Below are 22354 nucleotides of genomic sequence, written 5' to 3' on the forward strand. Positions count from 1 at the left end.
TTTTTTTTCTGGGGGTAGCTTCTGCTCTCAACAAAAAATAAGTTCAACACAGTTGAATTATTTCTCCCTGCTCTCTTTATTAAGGTTGCCTTGAGCTGTTCCTTTCTAATAGCCGTCTTGCTAACACACAAACATGACAGCAGCACACACTGTTTTTTTCTAACTTTTGCTTTCTGTGTTTCCCCAAATATTTCCTTGAATGACCACCAAAACAGTTTCCCACATTTCACATAAAGGCTGAAATGATGGATATGAAATAATCTTATTGTGCTATATCCAATCTCTGCATAGTTTGTGGCTCAGCAAGGAACTGACCAATCACATTTTGCCATCTCAAACACGCCCTCCTCTTGCTCTGTCTTCTCACACACATGCACACACACACATAAGATGCCCCTTAGTCATACCCAACCGAGTGGGAGTAGTACACCCACGTGTACCACCCACCCACACACTAGCCGATACACTGACTCACTACCTTGACGTCTGACTCATTATCAGGAAATTAGTGGACAAGTTGGACCAAACTGTACAACGGTTTATTCTGTGGGTTTAAGCAGTGAAACTTACACAAAGCTCCCTCAAATGTTGTTTTCGTCCCTATTTGCATCTCAAGTGGTCGGCCTCCTCCAACAATAAAAAACCTCTGACCACTGAGAACAAAAGGAAACCCTCAAATGAGAAGGAATTCAAGACTCCATTATGCTTATTTAAATTGTTCTGTGTTGCCATGTGGACAGATAATTGATGCATTTTGTCTTGATGTTACAAAATGCGGTGAGCAGTTGTGTAACGAGACCAACATAGAAAATGCTCCATTAAGATTAGTTCAGCACAGATGTTTGGACTGACAGAAAGTTTAACTGCCATAAATGTAAATTATGTCAGTTTGTTTAATTTATTGTGTTCATTTATGTTATTTATTTTCTTTATTTATTGTTCCTTTTGGGGTAGGAACTAAGGTTCATTCTGTGTTGCACACAGGCCTTTTTAAGTGACGTAAAGGGAAGTAAAAAGCATGTGCAAGAAGCTAAGTTAATAAGTTAACTAAGGCAGAAGAAGGAATAAATAAGCAGTTTAAAGTAAAAGAAAGCTGCAAAGAAGAAGAAATTGGGAATTATTTTTGTTAAGTTTTGTTCCTGAAGCGGACTCATTCCCTCACGGTTACGTGCAGCCAGCGAGGTACGTTAACTGTGTTTGTTTATCGCGTATTTGTTAACTTGGGTTTAAATGTTTATTTGTAATATTTATGTTGGTCATTCTGTACTTTTATGTAATAACAGTTTGACGGTGGATTTTATGGTGTTTCTGAGGAGAAGTGTGACAGAAGAATAAATCCATCTGTGAATGAAGAACCGTGGTGTCGTGTATTAACTGGAGGGAGTGATAGTCAAACTCGGACCTGCCCAGACTCGCCCTATCAGCGCAAATTCGACAGCTCATCAAGACGGGAACACAGATAAGCCACTGTTTAGGACACACAGGTTCATAAGGTTTTCATGAAGAAGTCTATAAGCCAGACTCTAAAGTTTTTGGTCTGAAAAGTAACACAAGAGTTGGAAACTAAAAGGAACTGTGTATAGCCTGGCAGCCACGCTGTTTCACGTATATGAATGTGCATTTACGTAAGAGATGTAAATTCATGTTCAGCTGAATAATTATAGTTGGCTCTGAAAGGGCAGAAGTAAACTTTGTACATTTTGACAGAAATTCAGTTTGTATTTATGGTTCAGTGTCTTTTAAGAACTCTGTTAAGTGTACTTACTCTGTAATATTCTACATGTATGGGCTAATTTGAATGAGAGTGACTTCATTTAGTTAAGCTCATTCTTTCAGTATTCACAAATGTTGTTGCAGCTTGCTCTTCTATGCTGCCTGTGTATATCTGTGTCTAAATAATCAAAATGTCACATACAAGTAAAGAAGCTCAGGGTGCAGTAGCTGCTCCGGAAGAAGAGACTGAGTTAGAACAGACAGGTGAATCAAATATCGGGCAAAATATAGCACCACCTGAAGAGCCTCGTAGAAGTGAAAGAGCCCGAACATTAACAGAAAAAGGAAAAGAGTTTCAGAAAGAGCAAATCAAAGGGCTATTGCTTCGCTTTGACAGCAAATATGAACGATGGAAAGCTCTGATTAAGGTAGCTAAAAGATCTGTATTAAAACAGGATCCTAGTGACATCCTACAAGAACACATCACCAGTATTCAAAGGGAATTATCTGAGTTGAACATTGCTTATGATGATTACAGAAGAATTGATCAACCAGCCCATGACATGCGTCGCAAGATGGATAACTGCATCTCGATCACAAAGACTGTAGTACAAAATGCTCAATCTGAAATGCAGGGAACAGCGGAGGAGTTGATTTGGCCAGATAATAGTTCTGTATTCTCATCGTCAGCCTCCAGTGTTTCACTTCCTGCCTCTAATGGTTCTAAAGCTTCTTCTATTCACTCAAACGTATCTTCACTTAGAAGACAAGAAGCTGCTGCCGAGTATGCAGCTACACAGGCTGTACTGCAGATTATGGCTGAACAAGAGGGCCACGAAGAGAAACTGCAAAACCTTGAAGCTGAAGAGAGGTTGATCATTGCAGACCAAGAAGCAGCAGCATTAGCTCGTCGTCTTGAAGGAGAAAGGGAAGAAACTGAACGTAGGCTAGAAAGAGAGAAACAAGAGGCTGCTCTCTTAAAGAAACAGCAAGAAGAGAATGCTGCAAGAAGAAGGTCTGTAGAAAACCTAAAGAGAGAACTTGAGCGTTTGGAAAATTTGAAAAGGCTGAATGCAGCCAAAGCAAGGCTTCAAGTATATGATGAGAGTGAGCTCAGTCCAGCCCAAGGGAATGCTGCACAGAGCCTGGATCTACATAAGGTTATGCAGCCACTCAATCAGGTGAAGACTGAGGACCAGCACTCACAACCACCAAAGGATGCAGTGCTAACACATGTGCTCCAAGATAGCATAGGAGAGCTCGTGAAGGTCTTAGCTGAGGCTATATCAGCAAATAGGCTACCCATTCCAGAGCCCACAGTTTTTAGTGGTGATCCACTCAAGTTTAATCATTGGAAGTCATCCTTCCAAACTCTTATTGAAAAGAAAAACATTCCAAGCTCGGAGAAAATATTCTTCCTCCAGAAATATGTTGGAGGAGCAGCTAGAGAGGCATTAGAAGGTTATTTTCTGATTGGTTCAGATACTGCATATGTTGCTGCATGGGAACTCCTCAATGAGCGATACGGCCAGCCTTTTATGATTGCCAAAGCCTGCCGAGACAAATTACATGCCTGGCCAAAGATAGCATCAAGAGAGAGCGCTGACTTAAGGAAATTTGTGGACTTTTTACGCAGTTGTGAATGTGCCATGGCTCACAATGAGAGTCTGCGTATTCTTGATGATGGCATTGAAAACCAAAAACTGACAGCCAAGTTGCCTGATTGGTTAAGCAGCAGATGGAACCGAAAAGCCACACAGTATCAGCTGGAGCATGGAAGGTTCCCAGATTTCAAGTATTTCGTAACTTTCCTGACTTTGGAGGCTAGTATTGCTTGTAACCCTGTTACATCTTACTATGCTTTGCGGCAAGGGGAGCCAGAAAGGACAAGATCTAAACCTCAGAATGTAGTGACCTCTAAGAACCAAGCAGCAAATGCAAGGATTTTTACAACTAACACCACTGAGAAGAGCATAAGCACATGTATGTTTTGTAAGAAAACAGGGCATGTCTTGCACAAGTGCCGTAGACTAACTGCAAGGCCAGTTGCTGACAGAGTGAAGTTCATACAAGGTGAGAAACTGTGCTTTGGCTGTTTGAGTCCTGGCCATCAATCCAAGCATTGCAGCAACCGGATGGTCTGCGACACCTGCTCAAAGCGCCACCCCACATGCTTACATGAGGGTCGCTCAAAGCAAAAGGAAAATGACGAGACAAGTTGCAGTAAAGAAAGAAAGCCACAATCGCCGCAAGACACCACTCACGAAACCACATCCAATAGAGTTGTGCATGATGGTAACAGTGCTCAGACTTCAGCAATAGTTCCTGTTTATGCATCAATGCCAAGTGATTCAAACAAAGAAGTCCTTGTCTATGCTCTGTTAGATTCACAAAGTGATTCTTCATTCATTCTTGAAGAAGTGGTAGATGCTCTTGATGTTAATGCAGAGCCAGTCAAGTTGAAGCTGTCTACAATGTCTTCCAAGGAGACAATTGTACCATGCAAAAGACTCAAAGGTCTACAAATAAGAGGGTTATCTTCTTCTAAGAAGATCACAGTGCCAACGGTCTACACTCGTGAATTCATACCTGCCAATCGTACACACATTCCAACACCAGAGACTGCAAAGGCATGGCCTCATTTAGAGCATCTTGCGGAACACATTGCCCCGCCGAAGAAATGTGAAATCGGTCTTCTTATCGGGTATAACTGTCCACAAGCACTAATGCCTAGAGAAGTTGTATGTGGTGAGGACAACCAGCCCTTCGCACAGAAAACTGACGTAGGCTGGAGCATAGTGAGCTATGGTGATCCAGGTGAACACTACAGTGATGCAATAGGAGTAAGTCACCGCATCATTGTAAAGCAAGTGACCCCTGAACCCAAAGTAACAAGTAAGTTGAAGAGCGAAGTTCATTATGTTTGCAAAACAAGAATTAAGGAGATGACTGCTCCAGAAGACATACTTAAGGTGCTGGAATCTGACTTCAGTGAAAGGCTTGGAGAAGAGACAAATCTCTCGCAAGAAGATCTCCGGTTTTTGACTAAAATGAAAGAAGAAATTAAGCACAAAGAAGACGGACATCTTGAAATGCCTCTGCCTTTTAAACAGAGCAGGCCAGAGCTACCAAATAACAAGCCAAGTGCTGTTCAACGCCTCATGTGCTTGGAAAAGAAGCTCAAGAGAGACCAGAAATATCGGAGAGACTACATGAACTTCATGGAAGACATTATCAGTCGTGGTGAAGCAGAAAAGGTCCCAGAAAAAGAGCTTGATAAACGATCAGCTTGGTATATTCCCCACCATGGCGTATACCACCCTCAAAAGCCAGAGAAACTGCGAGTGGTCTTTGATTGCTCGGCAAGATTTCAAGACATGTCATTGAATGACTACCTTCTTACAGGGCCAGAGCTCACAAACACCTTGGTGGGAGTTCTTTGTAGATTTCGAAAGGGCCCAGTCGCTATTATGTGTGATGTGGAACGAATGTTTCATCAATTCCATGTAAAGCCTGAAGACCAAGACTACTTGAGGTTCTTATGGTGGGAGAATGGTGATCTTGAGTCTCCGCCATCAGTTTTTCGGATGAAAGTCCATTTGTTTGGAGCAGCTTCCTCACCTGGCTGTGCCAATTTTGGACTTAAACATCTAGCCACAGAAGGTCAAGATCGATTTAACCAAAGCACTGTCAAGTTCATCCGAAGAAATTTTTATGTTGATGATGGACTGGTGAGTGTAAGGTCTGATGCTGAGGCAATCAAGCTGATCAAGGAAGCAAGAGAGCTTTGCAGCACAGGCAAGCTTAGACTACACAAGTTCATTTCCAACAGCAAGAAGGTATTGGAGTCAATACCAAAGGAAGAGTGTGCAGACAGTGTCAAAGAACTGGACATAGATTTAGGGGAGCCACTCCTAGAAAGAGCACTGGGCGTGCAATGGTGCGTATCCTCTGATGACTTTCAGTTCAGAGTAACTGTCAAGAAACACCCAATGACGAGAAGGGGAGTGCTATCCACAGTAGCTTCCATCTACGATCCTTTGGGTTTCGTAGCACCGTTTGTTTTGCGTGGGAAGTTGATCTTGCAACAGTTGAGTCGAGAGAAAGCTAGTTGGGATGAACCACTTTCAGAGGAGTGCAGATCACAGTGGCAGTCATGGTTACAAGATCTCCATAACTTGTGTCAAGTAAAGATTAAGAGGTGCTACATACCAGCAAGCTTCATAGATGTCAAGCAGTACGAGTTACATCACTTCTCAGATGCTAGCTTCACAGGTTATGGGGAGTGCACTTATCTAAGAGCAGTGGACTCTAATGGCAGCGTACACTGCTCACTTGTCATGGGGAAAGCACGTGTTGCCCCCACTAAGGTCACAACAGTTCCAAGGCTTGAGTTGTCTGCAGCAGTGGTTGCTGCGAAGATGGGTGCCATCTTAAAACATGAGCTCGAAATAGACAACCTTAAGGAATATTATTGGACTGATTCAAAGGTTGTTCTCGGGTACATTAATAATGATGCCAGACGCTTTCATGTTTTCGTGGCAAATAGGATCCAGAGAATCAAAGCCACCACAGATGTCAACCAGTGGTATCATGTGCAGTCCGAAGACAATCCGGCGGACCATGCTTCGAGAGGGTTATCGGCAGATCGGCTCGTTGCTTCAAATTGGTTCACTGGCCCAGACTTTCTGTGGGAAAGGGAGCTACCCACAAGAGATGCTAAGGTGGGAGAGGTTAGTGATACTGATCCAGAACTTCGAAGGGCTCAGGTGCTCAACACCAGCGCAAGGATAAATAGAACATTGTTGGACCGCCTGACTAAGTTTTCTGACTGGAAAAGAGTTGTTAAGGCTATTGCTTGTCTTAAACGTCATGCTAAGCAAGTTAAGGGTCTTAGTCCCAAACTCAATGGAAGTACAAGTGTTGAGGAAAGACAACAAGCTGAACTTTTCCTAATCAGATTGGTCCAAACAGAAGTATTCAGCAGTGAAATCAAGAATTTACAGCAATCCAAGGACGTAAAATCCAAAGACAAAGCAAACAAGCTATGCAAATTAAGTCCATTTTTGGATGAGCAGGGTGTGCTGAGAGTAGGCGGACGCTTAACAAGAAGTGATCTTCATACACATGTTAAACATCCTGCTATTCTGCCAAAAACAAGTCACGTGTCTTCTTTATTGATCAAGCATTATCATGAGAAAGTACAGCATCAAGGAAGAGGTATGACTGTAAATGAGTTGCGATCTAATGGGATATGGGTCATTGGATGCAGCAGTGCAGTTGCCTCACATATCTTTAAGTGTGTCACATGCAGAAAGTATAGAAGGAACATACAAGATCCAAAAATGGCAGACTTGCCAGAGGACAGAATGGAAATGACCCCTCCATTCACATATTGTGGCATGGATTGCTTTGGACCATTCTATGTGAGGGATGCAAGAAAGGAACTGAAGAAGTATGGTCTTCTCTTCACTTGTATGTGTTGCAGAGCTGTACATATCGAAATGCTTGATGACCTCAGTTCAGATGCCTTCATCAATGCATTGCGCGTATTCATTGCAATACGTGGGAATGTAAGGCAGTTGAGATGTGATCAAGGTACCAACTTTGTGGGTGCAAAAAGAGAGTTCATGGACTCAATGAAGAACTGGGATCATGAGCAGGTGAAGGAATATGGCTGTGAGTTTGTAATGAATCCCCCATCATCAAGCCATATGGGAGGAATTTGGGAGAGGCAAATAAGGACAATCAGAAGTGTTCTAACAGCAATTCTTGATCAGTCTGCTAAAAGACTTGACACCGCCTCACTTAGGACTTTTTTGTATGAAGTGATGGCTATTATAAATAGCAGACCGCTGACAACAGAGCACCTGAATGATCCAACAAGTCTTGAACCGCTCACACCAAATCACATTCTTCTGATGAAGTCTAACATCATATTGCCACCTCCGGGTCAGTTCGTGAGTCAAGATTTATACCTGCGTAAGAGATGGCGTCAGGTGCAGTTCTTGGCGAATGAGTTTTGGACAAGGTGGAGGAGGGAGTACCTTCTTAATCTCCAGCAAAGACAGATATGGCATGGGGATAAAAGGAACACCAATGTCAATGACATTGTTATTCTTCAAGAGGACAGTGCTCCGCGAAATCACTGGAGACTAGCAAGAGTCACGGAGGTGTACCCCAGCTCTGATGGAAGGGTCAGAAAGGTAAAGCTGTTGGTTAGTGACTCAACTTTGGACAAACAGGGAAAACGCACAACTAGGCCAGTTTATCTTGAAAGGCCAGTGCAAAAAATAGTACTACTTGTTGAAGCAGAATAAGCATGTGTTAAACTAAATGCTTAGGGTTAGGGTTAAATCTCAAATCTCAAGAGAAATCTCAAGTTGAGATTTGGTGGGAGTTTAACTGCCATAAATGTAAATTATGTCAGTTTGTTTAATTTATTGTGTTCATTTATGTTATTTATTTTCTTTATTTATTGTTCCTTTTGGGGTAGGAACTAAGGTTCATTCTGTGTTGCACACAGGCCTTTTTAAGTGACGTAAAGGGAAGTAAAAAGCATGTGCAAGAAGCTAAGTTAATAAGTTAACTAAGGCAGAAGAAGGAATAAATAAGCAGTTTAAAGTAAAAGAAAGCTGCAAAGAAGAAGAAATTGGGAATTATTTTTGTTAAGTTTTGTTCCTGAAGCGGACTCATTCCCTCACGGTTACGTGCAGCCAGCGAGGTACGTTAACTGTGTTTGTTTATCGCGTATTTGTTAACTTGGGTTTAAATGTTTATTTGTAATATTTATGTTGGTCATTCTGTACTTTTATGTAATAACAGTTTGACGGTGGATTTTATGGTGTTTCTGAGGAGAAGTGTGACAGAAGAATAAATCCATCTGTGAATGAAGAACCGTGGTGTCGTGTATTAACTGGAGGGAGTGATAGAAAGCCTGGACTGAGATCAGCTCGGGAGGGGGAAAAAGAACTGATGGACTGTTACAAACAAACTGCAGGAAAACCAAAAGCAAAAGTAGCTGAAACAAACAGCATGTGGACAGTGAAACAAGAATTGAAGACAAAGACGGACAGACTGGTAGTACTAAAACTAAAAAAGGATGTATGTTAATTAGTAACGGTTCAACACAGAGTAATATACCGACTGAAATAATCCAGCTATGACATCAAACCACGGCTAGATCTGAACTGTAATCACTTTTATGACTCATCTAGAAGTCACAACGAAAGTTAAACTGTATTCCTCAAATGCCTCACACTGCCTCTAGGGTCGTGTGTCCTCAAATTTCATTGGCTCCCACTCAGATGGTTTAAGAAGACATGAAAGTAAAACAATCCCATGAACCGTTGTAAAATTCACAAACTGACGCATCCCACATTTGGTATTCTGTCCAACTACAATGCTACTAATAATAATAATAATGGATTGGATTTATATAGCGCTTTTCTAGGCACCTAAAGCGCTTTACAATACCACTATTCATTCATTCTCACATTCATACACTGGTGGAGGCAAGCTACAGTTGTAGCCACAGCTGCCCTGGGGCAGACTGACAGAAGCGAGGCTGCCATATCGCGCCATCGGCCCCTCTGGCCAACACCAGTAGGCAAGTAGGGTAAAGTGTCTTGCCCAAGGACACAACGACCAGGACAGAGAGCCCAGGGATCGAACCGGCGACCTTCCGGTTACAGATGCGATCCCCAACCCCCTGAGCCACGGTCGCCCCCATAAGCTTCCTGTTAGTTAGTTATTCTAAAATACATGACTCTGAATGACCTAGTTCAGTTAAACGTCTTGCGAAAGGCTTTTGTACAATGTTGACTCATGAAGAAAAAAGTGACATTTCCTTTTAAAAGCCTATCTTGGGCGTCTGCAGCTCAGCAAATGTAAAGAGATAATGAAGAAGCTCAACTTGACTGTGTGCATGAAGAGCTAAAACAACAGCTTTAGCTTTCACTGCTATGCCAGCCATCAGATGGCTATTCTCAGCATAAGTGTTGGTCAATGCAAACAGAAAAATGTTCCAAGAAAGTAGGCTATGCAAATCCTAAATGGACTCCCAGGGGGCAGTCACCCTTAGGCAGTCCCGAGAATTCGTAGAATTAGACTGCAGTGTCAGTCGTTTTTTTAGTCCACTGCCTATTAATAGCTCAAGAAATAATGGATGGGTTGTCAGAGGATGATGCCTCTTACTCTGGTAATCTCTTCTGTATCCACTTTATTCAATATAACGATGAATCAAATAAAAACAATGACATTCCATTAACATCAGCATGAAGCCCAGGACGTTTTCACCCATGGAAGCAGAAATACAATGATCAATGGGTGGAGCAGTGGCAGAAGCACCAACCAAATAACAGCTCAAAGTGCTTACATGGCTGGCGTGACGAATAGATCTAAATGTGAAACAACTTTAAAAGGAGTACAACATCTATTTATGGCAGAGTGCTGTTTATTCCACTTTTTAGTTTTAGTGTATCGATGAGTAAAGGACACAGAGTCCCACGGTGCATTTCAAGATGCATATCCGATTTCAACAATAGGCAGTTTTCTTCCAGTTAAGAGATTATTCACATTTATGGAAACCCTCATTAGTATTGACTTGCTAAAATGTTAGCCCAGCACACAACTGAATAGTTTCAGCATCATAGAGCAGCTAGTCAGACTCTTTATAACGTGATCAGCCTATCCATTGGGTGACACAGATTGAATGTGTCTTTTCTCCATTGCAATTTGGATGCACTGATCTGTTAACCTCCCTTATTATTGATTATTTTTCTGTATTGCAGCATGAAACTTTTCTTTGTGACAGTAACTTACTCTAAAACTGATGTAAAAGTTGTGCCATGAATCACATTCTCAGTTTTTATTTTCGTTTTAAGCTGCTGCCATTCTTTAAGAGGCAGAGTTGTTGCAGTACTAATGCTGAGGCTGAGACAGAGACAGACAAACAGGCAGTTAGAGGCTTGGTCCAGTGCTGCTTTACAGCTAATTGGGGCAATCATAATAAAAGGCCAGTAAATCCCCACCATTAGCCCACCGAGGACAGGAAACAGAGGCTGGCTTTTATCGCTGCTTCTCTTCGCCGCTGCCCGTACCTGCGGCTATGAGTCCACATAAACATCCACACACAGTTATTTACACCCAGATTTCCTTTCCTGGCTGTTTGGGTTGTATTAGCTTGTGCTATTTTTAGGTCTTTTTCATTACTGCATAGTAAACAGTGCCTCTGCTCGTAACTAAGAGGGAAATAAAGATTTCTTCTCCTGGACAGGATGGGGAGCACCAGGGAGCTGTTGCCTCCAGTAATCAGGATCTCCCTGGGGGTTTGGACTGGCCTTCCTGGGAAACTACCCAAACCAGTGGAAAGCACACATCTCCATGCAAGCTGGTTGAGAGCCGCTCCACTTTAAGTCTCCTCTTTCTTGACTCCTTTTCTTTCAGCTTTCTCTCTCTCCTCAGTTTGTCCCGTCATTCCTGTAGTTGAAGGGGGAATTCCCCTATTTGTGGCCATGGTAGCTGGCTCTGAATGGGATGGGAGTGCTGGGTGGAGGCTGTATGAGTGTGTGAGTGTTAGCAGGGGGGCAGTAGTGGCCGAGTGAAAGACTCTTTTGTAGGGCTCCTACTGTTTGGTAGTGGGGCTATCCTCCCAGGACTCATCTTCGGCCCTGCCACACCCACCAAGCCTTTCATATGGTAAGGCATCCTAATGGCTTTAACACTCTCCCAATGGCTATGGAACTCCCGAGCAACCAACAGGCTGCCCCCTGGCAACCACTGGGGCTTTCCACCCCCCTCCTTCCTTGGTAACCAACCACTGCCCCGGCAACTGCTTCTGCCCCAGTAAACCTGCCCCGGCAACTTCTTTTGACTTTCAATCAGTTCAGGTTCATTTCTGACTCCCTTGCTGCAGGGGCAAGGAGGTGGGAACAGAAAGAGAAGAATAGGGATGGGCATGGATGTGCACATAGGGGTGTGCATGGTAGGGGGTACAGCCCCGCCCACTATAACATGCACGTACACAAAAACCAAATAGCAAAGTTAGAAAATATCTGCTGTGCTGCTTCTAGCACAAATAAAAGAACTATGAACCGCACAAAGAAATATTCTGAAACACACAGAGGAGAAAGAGGTGTTCCCGTCAGTTGGGGGTAGCATACCCGCACACTGGGACTTGGCTAAATAGAGGTTAGCCTTTCCACTAGCTGCTCGGTACAGGATTTGCATTTGAATCCGAATGTGAGTGCCTGGATTTATGCCTCTGTCAGTGGTGCCCAACAGTGCTTTTTTTCTGACTCCCTCTCTCTCTGCACCCCATTCTCTTTCTGATCTTCCCAACTGTGTTGTGTTCCTTACCCGTCCCCTATTTTCCTCACTGTCGTTCCACACAGATACCCTGCTCTTTATCTCTAGTGTGGCGGGGCAGGACCCACGTTTGACGTGGATTTCACGCCTTGCAGGGGAAGTTCTTGCTTATTATTTTGATAATGCTTCTATGACTGCTGTTAAAATTCTTGTGCAGCATAAGAAAGAATGTGGTGCTGATGCTTGGGAATTTAGCTATTTAAGGCAGCAGTGAAGGTGTTTGCCAAACACGTGAAAGCATTAAATCTGGTGGATTCAATCCTGAATGTCATTCAGCATGTCCCACATTAGCTGCAAGTGAAGTTTCCAGCGTTGTAAAATTGTAGCGTTAAAAACCACTTCTTTGATCACTGATAATCTTTCGGAATTCCTGGATATGTTTCCACATTGCATTTTACTATCTCACGTTTCACCATACCTCAGGCCTGTTTGGGGTCTGGGCTCAGTCCTGGCAAGTCTGACATTTCAGATAGCTTGTCATGATACAGGTACTAGATAACCTGAATGCTGACTGCAACGTTCCAAAAATTCAAGATTCACATTCATCCCTACTGCTCTATCCAGCCCCCTTTTTTATGTCTTGCTCAATCCAGTGCAACACTAACATTGTCTGAAAATGTGCGCTGTTAGACCCATTATGCAAACAACACCATAAAGATGTTTGATTTGACCAGTTCTGAGAGACCATAAACTAACCCTTTGGGCCGGGTTATGGGCTCTAAGAAGTGGTTCCTAAGGCTTCAGAAGTGTTTATACCTGATCCGAACACCCACACTGGGACCGCTTTCTGGAAATTTCCGAGAACAACGACTGGAGTAAAAACGCCACCATTGGGAGTGGGGGAGATGGGATATTGTTTAAAAATGGGAATAACAGTGCACAAACTGACACTTGATAGCGTTGCATTAGGTTGTAGACGTTGTGCACAAATTGTGTGTAAATGAAAATGACAGAGAAACGTATGCTCAGCTCCTCTCTCACAAAGCTGCACAATTCTGCAGTGGCATTGAAATCATCTGTTTCAAAAACATATGGCAATGAGATGTCTGATTTTTGGGCCCCTGCAGTGGTAGTTTGAGAGGATGAGATGGACCAAAAGATAAGGAGGCTCCAACCCCCTGAGCCACTTTCCAGCGCTCACATTGCTGTCACTTCTGACATTCAGAGGACTACAGTTCATTAATGTTTGCTACATAAACAAGATTAAAAAAAAACAAAAACAAAAAAAACCCAACTAATGTGTGATAATGTGAGGTGTCTAACTTCCATTTAAGTAAGCAAACTTTTGCTGAGATTCAGATTCCAAATCTTTGGTCCATGCCCCATTACATTAATAAAGTAATTTGACTTTCATTCAGATGTGGTGATTATAAATCTCATATATGCCACAGTTTCTACCATTTCTGTTTTGAATGAATTTATGCATTAGTTCTTCAAAAGACACAATCAGATCTTGAGTCTTTTTAAGGCCTTTAGAAGCTCAAAGTTTTTACTTCTCCTGTATCAAAACATTGGTTTTTCCGTGAGCACTCCAAAAATATTAATGCATAAAATGCTGACTTTAAGTAATTTGATTACATGTAAGTTTTCCAGGTAATTTTATTACATAAGTACAGTGTAAAACGTTAAATTTAATGGAATCAAACAAAAATTATTTGATTATTGTGCACATGAGGGCAAAGATTTATTATTTGAATATGGGGCTGGAGTGAGACAAACACTTGAACAACTCATCATTTCAGTCACATGCAAACTTGACGATGCAGATATTGGCCTGACCCCATTCTTATTCAGAACAATGTTTCCTAATAACTACTTTAATATTTAAATTATTTACACTTACAGTTATGTGAACAAGACAGTTTTCAAGGACTGTCCACAGCTAAAGCTTGGAGAGCACTGGGTCATGCAAAAGGAAAACTGAGTTACTACATTTTATATAAAGCAAAGATATCAGCATGAATCCATTGTAATTCATTATGAAAGCTCTTCAAATTAATCACTTGTATAGTCATTTTCCTAAGAGTGCTGCTATAAAGTGTCTTTGTCAGCAGGCTGAATACACTCATGACAATCACGCATCAGTACTGGAGACATGGATATCTTTCAACAATAGAGTGATTTTTGCTTCATGGAGATGAATAAATATGGCTGCATAGTTGTAAATGCTTGATGCAAACCTAGTAAAGCAAATAACCATGACTCGAAGCATATATTGATAAATATTCCAATAAAAAAATACAGTACTCAGGACTTAGTAATGAAATGGCCTAAGTATTTCTATCCACACTTAAATGAATGGCCAGCGACATTAATTCCCTCCTCGGCTCCCCTTTGACTGATTGACAGGGACCTCTTTGGCATGAATATTCATAACCACAGTTCCACCAAGCTTTCTCACAGCTAGAAGAAAAGTAAACCTTGCCAGGGGAGAGAAGATCGCTGCTAGCTGCTCACTTCATGTGGAAATGCGGGACTTCTATTCAACTCCCTGCAGGCATTTCCCAGAAGAATAAGGAAGGGAGAGGAGTGGGCCGTGGGTGGTGGGGCGGGTGGTGGTGCCTTGAGTGAAAGTTGACAAGATTTAAGGATTTGCTGGCTCGAGCTTTTGTCTCGGCCTTCTATTTAAGAGCGAATATACAGATCTCTTCTTCATGCAAATTAGCCGTCATAAGACTAGAAGCTGAGAATGCAAAAAATGGGAAGGCAGAATATATGTGTAACACGAGCAAATACCCGCTCGAGATGGGAATAGATGAAAAGAAATGCTAGAAGAAACGAGAAAAGAAACATTATTGAGATTGATGCATTGAGGTGATGGGTGACAGCTGAAACCCTGGGAATGGATAGCACTAGAGGGTAGGTGGGTGAAGGGTTGGTGGAGGGGACTGATGAGGAGTTGACAGAGGCCTCTTAGCAGTAAAAGACCACTGTGTGTAATCGCTTTTAATTGGAATGTATGGAAGACAAGGCTCTCCAAGGGGATCAGTTGGTCTTAAACCCTGCTTAATTATATGGGATCATGTTAGGCTGTTGGGTTTGGGTCAAAAATACCGCTGCAAGGGTGAACTGATACAAGAGGAGGAAGAGAAAGGAGGAGGTAGAGGGGAATCCTGGCATGGCATGTTCCTGATAGGGAAATGCTTTATTTAATATCTATTTGTTATGCTGAGAATGCAGAGAATCACCAGCTCCAGCAGTGATATAGCATCATCCACAGCAGAGGATGGAGGGAAAGCCACAGAAAGCCACTGCTACCATTCCTATCAGTAATCTGATGGGGACCTCATGTTAAGTGTTAGAGTGAAGTCAACTTTTTAGTAACCATATGGTGCTTTATGGTGTTCTACATTTCCCAGTGGTGTCACTGTAACTCTCCCATAACATTATGGTTTGACAGTGTTTAACAGCATGTCTAGACTCTGCAGTGTTGACTTTATAGTGACCTTATTGTAAATTATCTTCACTTTTATCTCTTGTGTAACATCTCTGGAGGGATTTAAAGGTCTGTGGTCTCTGGTGGTGAGTTTACAATGACTTTCTTGATGTCTTCTTGTGATTTTATCTCTGTCAGATGCTTTTGACTTGTTTGTTCCTGCTGACATATAAAATTCTTTTGTGGCAGCTCCATTACAACTTTCTGAAAATGGATTATAGCAGTATCATAGTCCTCATGAAGCCAGGCATAACTTTTCAAGGGTGTATGTAATTATGTAATTTATATCACAGACTAAATTCCTTGGATCAAATAATTTCAAAGTACCCTTTCACAGCATTTTTTGTAAGAAATTATTTAAATATTTGGATAATATGCTAGAAAACAATGGAATGTTCCCAGGGGGTTGGGGCAGAGAGGCTGCCTTAAGCAAGGGAGTTTAATTATTTTGGGATTTTATTCATGAATGTTTCAAAGGTGGAGGGCAAGTTGGACTGGCAGATTCGTGCCACAGTAACCTTAAATACAAATGGCTGAAATGAGCTTCCTTCGCAGGGTGTCTGCTCAGCTCAGCCTTAGCAGCAAGGTGAGGAGGGATCTTGGCAGAAATCCTCTGCTACTTTGTGTCAAAAGTACCAAATTGAGAAGGTTCGTGATTCTGGTTAGGATAACCAAATCTGACCTAGAAATGCCTCGGGATCCCCCCGGAGGAACTGGAAAGTATGGCTGGGGAGAAGGACATCTGGATTACCCTGCTTTGCCTGCCGCCACTGCAGGCCAACTTTGGATGGATGGCTGGATCAGCAGATTGAAATAATTGGAGATAAAGTATCAGAATTTCTGGAGCTTGACCACGCCTCCAAATGCTCCTTCCGGCTCTTATCTATATATGTTCCCCCAGTTCTACAAGCTGTTCATTCTCGTTTACGTGCCCCTCCCTCCCCTTTTCAGTTCTTTAACTTCTTCACTTCTATTTAGTGCATGGGGATCTGCTAGGCCCAGGAGCCGCCACCAGTCCCCTTCGAGGCCTTCCCCAAACCGCAGCTCAATTCACATCCAAGCCATTTACCTTTATCTACTAAAATGCTATCAAACCTAAAATGAGGACGTGGGCCCAGCTAGTGACTCATAATAATACCTACGAATCTGTGTGCTCCTGCCTCCAGTCTTGGTGGTTGCCTGTGCCTAAGGAGGCCCTGACTGGTAATATTAAAACTGCTCTCATCAAGTTATGATGATTTTAGTCCATCAGCAGGAGGCACCAGGAGATTTTAGAGCACTTCATCCTTTCATCTAGAGACAAGTTTAATGGAGATGCTTTTCTAGGCGATCAGTCCTAAAACTACTAGCAAATGGTTTTCTGACTATAGTATTACGTAATTTAGTGCTTGATTAGTCAGTCAACCTGCCTGACCTGAACCATATAGGGAACCTATGGGTCATTGTCAAGAGGAAGGTGAGAAAAACCCAGCCCGAAAATACAGACAAGCCGTTAACCAATGAAATCTGGGCTTCAAGAATAGGCAATGCCACAAGCTGATTGCCTCAATGACAAGCTGCACGGATGCAGCAGTTTGTGGTAAAGTGTTTGGATACACTTTGGGCTTCCAGTTTAGGGTTCCAGAAATCCAGTATCTCAATAACTTGAGGTACTAGATTTCTGATTTTCATGATCACCCACAATCATAAAAATGGAAAAAAAATTTAAAAAGCCTGGAAATAACTAAAACTATATATAACTATATATAAGTAAATGTGGTGGTACACTGAGAAGTTTACTTTGTTCTCAGAATGTAACAATAGAAGAAGAGACAATGCTGAGATCATCATATCAGTCTGCTCTGAACAGATGTTGAACGACTCCTTTAAGCAATCCCAGGCGTCCATCAGTATTTCAGTGTAACTATGCCTGCGTGTATACATTTGCAGAAGACACTGTGATTTGTGTTTGTTCAACTTGTATACACACGAGCTCACTACCAAATATGCTGCATGAAGTCTAATGTAAGGTAATGGACTATGCTGCCTCGTGCACATAAACACACTTGCACTTGCTTATATAATACGCTTTGTTTCGTGTCACTAGTGCACTTAGGCTTCAGATAAGCATGATGATTATGCATGAAAACACACACATTCATACACTCTTGCACGTACAAACACATATGCTGTGCGGAGCTGTCAGTATGGGCTTTGTCAGTAATATGCTGGCTGCTTGGTTGAATTAAAGGAATGCAGTGAAACAGGAGCTTGTCTTCCTCTGTCTGTCCTGCTTATTCCCCCTCTTTGCTCTATTTCTCCCTCCCTCCCCCTCTTCCTTTTTCGTACCATGCAGCTGTCCACATTTCAGCTCTGTCATCCATTTCCCATCTCCCTGTTGAGAATCCTCATATTAGGATGAGCACTGTGGTGCTTCCTTCCCATCGCTGTTATGTCATGGTGGTTTCCTGCCCACCTCAAGGTTGCTCAATGTTGTCTGGGTCCTCAGTCGACATGGCGACGAGGTCGAGGTTGGTGGAGCCCGGCGACTGCGGCTAGAGTTATTTTCCAGAGGGCAGGCATGGGCGGTCAGCGGCCTTTGGGTTTGAGGAAGGAAGAGGACTACGGGGTGGGTTGGGGTGAAGTGATCGATGGGGTCTGGCATCTCAATCTCTCTTCCACTCGCACCCCCTACCCTATAATGATCCTCTGCGGCAGGGTGACCCGGTTCTGGCTTCCAGAGTTTCAGGACCGACGCCGGGCCACAGTGAGACGCACCAACCACTTTCCCATGGACCCGGTGCTTCCAGGCCCATCATTACCATTTAATATCCTATAATATAAATCCCCCCTCCCCTCCCACTAGTCATCAGCAAAACAGGCTCCACCAGGGGGTTGGAAGGGGGAGTGGGCTGCCCACACCGCAAATAAGCCAGGATACCCAATATCCCCCCTCTTTTATTTGCTTCTAACCATTGCATAGCTGCACAACAGCTCCCAGTCATTACACACAGGCCACTAAGTAGGGGCTACCATGAATTGGATAAACAAGCATCAGTGAAGACTATACACGAGCATCAGGAAATCAGAACCCATGTCGGTTTCATTCACTGTTGGGAAATAAGGTTCTGGGGTGTTGTTTGACTTGATAAATCAGAGCTAGGTCAATATTATGACATGGCGGTTGGTGGCACGACTTCCTCATTTGTTTTAATGTTAGTCTGCCCTTAAAAGTGTAATCTTGTTAACTGTGCGTGATCACTTTTTTTGTTTTGTTTTGTTTTTGTATTAACCAGAGACCTGACAAATATTACTATGCATCACAAGACCATTCCAGTGGAAAGAGGTTTTACCCTGCTAGAGCATGAACCCTGACATAATTGGCAGAAAATTCTAACTTTTTGACTTGTTTTGGATCGAACCTTCTGATATTAAGAAATTAAAGAGTTTTAGTTTGTATTATTTTGATACAGCCGGCATCTTTGTGTAATTAGCTGCTCATATTTTTTGTTTTATCTTAAACAAACAAAAACATAAAAAGGGTTTAGGGTTAAAAAAAAAAAGAAAGAAAAGAAATTACTCTGTTATTTAAATGATAGTGTTCATAAGGTTTGTGATTTTATCATCAACTGACAATAGCATCAGACATGATTGCATGTACGGTAACTGAGCACATATCGAGGTTAAGGTTAGGCTAATGTCCGGCCGTTTTTATAGTAGATTTCCACGCATGGAAACTATCATGGTGGTGCAGTTGGTTAACACTGATACCAACAAGAAGATCCTGGGTTCAAAGTAGGAGTTTAGATTAATCGGTGATTCACACCTGGGGTAAATGTGGTCATTCTAAATCCCCCATACATGTGAATGTGAGTGCAAATGGTCTGTCCCTCTGTGTTAACCCTGCAGCAAACTGGGGACCTGTTCATCTCACACTATGGCAGCTGGGAGAGGGAACCCTGAACTGGTTAACCAGAAGAAAATAGATGTAACACCCAATAAAAGAAAAGAAAAAGTGAGGTACTTTATTTAAAATGTACTATTTTCCGGGTTCAGACCAGCTACTGTGCAATCTGACTGCTGACATTTGCATTTCAACATACACCTATTTAAGTAATATCTTTAAATATATATATCAAATAAAAATAACAGGTTGTAATGCATGTGGGAAAAGAGCATAAGGGACCCTTAAAAGGACACCTCACTGCACAGCAGGCCTGAAAAACAATTGTTTCTATTCAGACTATTTAAAACTTGAAATTGAAAAACTGACCCTTATAAAATGGATCTAGCAAATTTCATCCACTACTCTGACAGATTTGAGCCCAACGAACCTGCATGCAACATTCTTCCATCCACATCCACATTCCTGTTTCAACAAGCTATACTGATTGAAAAACCCCCCAAATGTGATCAATTAATCAAAGATCTTTGTCATGAAGTTTCTGTAAATTGTGATGACTTTTGGTGTCGTGTCATCTGCCGGTGTTGTTCGTGGTTGTCCAAAAGCGATCTAGCAGAAACTTTTAGAGCACTTCATGTTTTCATCTGCTGGCAGGCTCAATGGAGATACTGATTTCCTTTTCCAGCAGAACAGCTAAAACTACTAGCAAATGGTTTTCTGACCATAGCATTACTTGACTGAGATCTTGACTGAGAGAATCTTTGGGCTGTTGTCAAAAGGAGGATGAGAAACACCTGACGTATAGGCTCACTGATACTGTCATTCATTAACTTTAAGAAAATATTTCACCAGGAGGCCCATTTAGTAGCTGCTCTGGACCTTTTGATCATATTACATAATGTTTAACAGCAAGAATGATATCCTTCAATCATATTCGGTGTAATTTTAATGCTATTTATATTTTAAAAAGTCATCTCAGGCTCTAGTTTAAACAAATCTTGTGAAAATGTCACTATGGGCTCTGAGTAAATTTGGCCTTTTAATTGAAAACAGATTTATTAAAACATAACTGGTTTATTAAGGACCCATTAGCTCCAGCTGTAACTTGCACCACTGGATTCAGAGACATCCGTTTCAGTATCCGCTGTTATTCTTTGTGCTGTATGTAAGGTCACTGCGTGTGTACGTGTACGTGCACACGCAGCAGGGATTCAGAGATAGCTTTGGAGGCGTATTAGGTATCGAGGGGTGAGGAGCTCGTCTGAAGAGCTTCATTCACAGAGCCAGGATACTGATAAGAAGCAGAGCAGCGCTGCCATGAATCCACCCTCTGTTCAGCCTCTCTCGCTCCTCTCTCTTCTCCCCACTCTGTCTGTCCCCCTTTCTCCTCTCCTCCAGCCCTTTATGCTGCCTGTGAGAAAGTTGCGGAGATGGGGAGGGGTGCGGAGCCCTGCAGGCTCTCGAAGTTTAATTAGCAGGATTAGAATTTTTTTAAAAGAGAGAGGGAGAGAGAAAAGAGAAAGAAAGTGGTAGGCAAGGGAAAAATCAGAAAAACATGTCGCTGTGCAGCTGTCTGGTATTATCTATTACTGTCCTAAATACTCATTTCTCATAAAACAATAAATGCTAACAGGAATGACCTAATTCTATTTGTTTTTAATAAAGTGACTGTAAATAAGTCCACGCAAGGCTGCATACTCACATGTTTGCTCCAAAAAATAATGAAAAAATAATGTTTTAGTGAATCATGAATCATGCCAAGCTGTAAAAGATGCCACCGGACTAAAGGCTGCCTGTGCTATTGTCCCAGGATTGTTTGTCAGGCCTAGCAAGGGGCAGCCTATATGATGTCTATATGGCTGACATGCCCCAGTGAGGGGTCTTAAAGAAAAAACCCGAGTTCTACAGATCAACCCTGACCTCTGACCTCGCACGCTGGATAAACTGCAGAAGCACAGCCCACGTAGCTTGTATTTGTGGTTCTTTATTAACTAATTGTAAAGTAAATATATACACGCATTGTTATGTGCTAGAAAATATAGCAGTGCGATAATTGAAATGTTCTAAATAACAATTCATTCTCTTCCTGCTTTAACTATTTCCTTTACTTTAAAGAAGAGTATGCCTCATAAGCTCTCTCCATTTTAAACGTGATTTAATTTAATTCCCACTCCTTTCAGTTATTCTAAGATCAACTGAACCTTTAGCTTTCTTAACAATTCAAGAGAGGCTTTTATTTCCTCACATTTTTATGTGCTTTTCATCTGTTTTCAGAAGCCATACTTTTAACACATTGATTTCTTTTAGTAGAAACTAAATTTAAAAAAATTTAAACACCTTTTTTCAGCAAAGTTAGTCTTGCATGTGCTTGCTCAAAGCAATGACTGGTGCATCTGAAAATGAAGGGTTTTAAAAGTGTCTGCTGTGGAATAAGTTGACTAATCCTTTGTTTTTGTGCTTATGATTATAAATGTACCAGGAAAAATTTCAGAATCTCCGTCAGGAGTTTTACTACTACAATTCTTGGTCATGAAACATCTGCTGCAATACTTTGTCATGAATACTTCACTGACAATATTTGGTCATCTGAAGTATCTATGGCAACAGTGTAATCATCATCCCAGTCCTTAAATCATGGGAATAGTCTGATCCAAGCCTCGGTTTGGCTTTAAAAAGGGCCAGAGTGACTGTGTTCTCTGTTATTTGAGCTGTAAGAGATCTTAGCGTGTGAGTGTGTTTGCGTGAGAGCCTGTGAGTGTGTGAGTGGTGGCAAATGTCTGGTATATCTTTCCATCCTGCACCTGTACCAATTACTTCTCATAACCTTGAAAGGACCATACAAAGTCAAGCACATCGCATATGCAACAGAATTATGAACATATTCGATTCCCTTACTGTTGGATAATCAAGGAGCTGGAATCCCTGCGAGCAGCCAGGATGAGGTCATGTGTAGT

General features: G+C 42.0%; 1 long non-coding RNA gene across 1 annotated transcript; it reads left to right on the forward strand.

Annotated features, from left to right (window-relative positions):
• Positions 1–837: 837 nt before the first annotated feature.
• On the forward strand, positions 838–8646 carry LOC308387966. Its single transcript, XR_013970020.1, has 3 exons — positions 838–1182; positions 1284–8437; positions 8539–8646. It is a non-coding gene; the product is annotated as an uncharacterized lncRNA (long non-coding RNA).
• The last annotated feature ends 13708 nt before the right edge of the window (positions 8647–22354 follow it).

Source organism: Rhamphochromis sp. 'chilingali', assembly GCF_963969265.1.
Source record: "Rhamphochromis sp. 'chilingali' genome assembly, chromosome: 20".
Taxonomy (NCBI): domain Eukaryota; kingdom Metazoa; phylum Chordata; class Actinopteri; order Cichliformes; family Cichlidae; genus Rhamphochromis; species Rhamphochromis sp. 'chilingali'.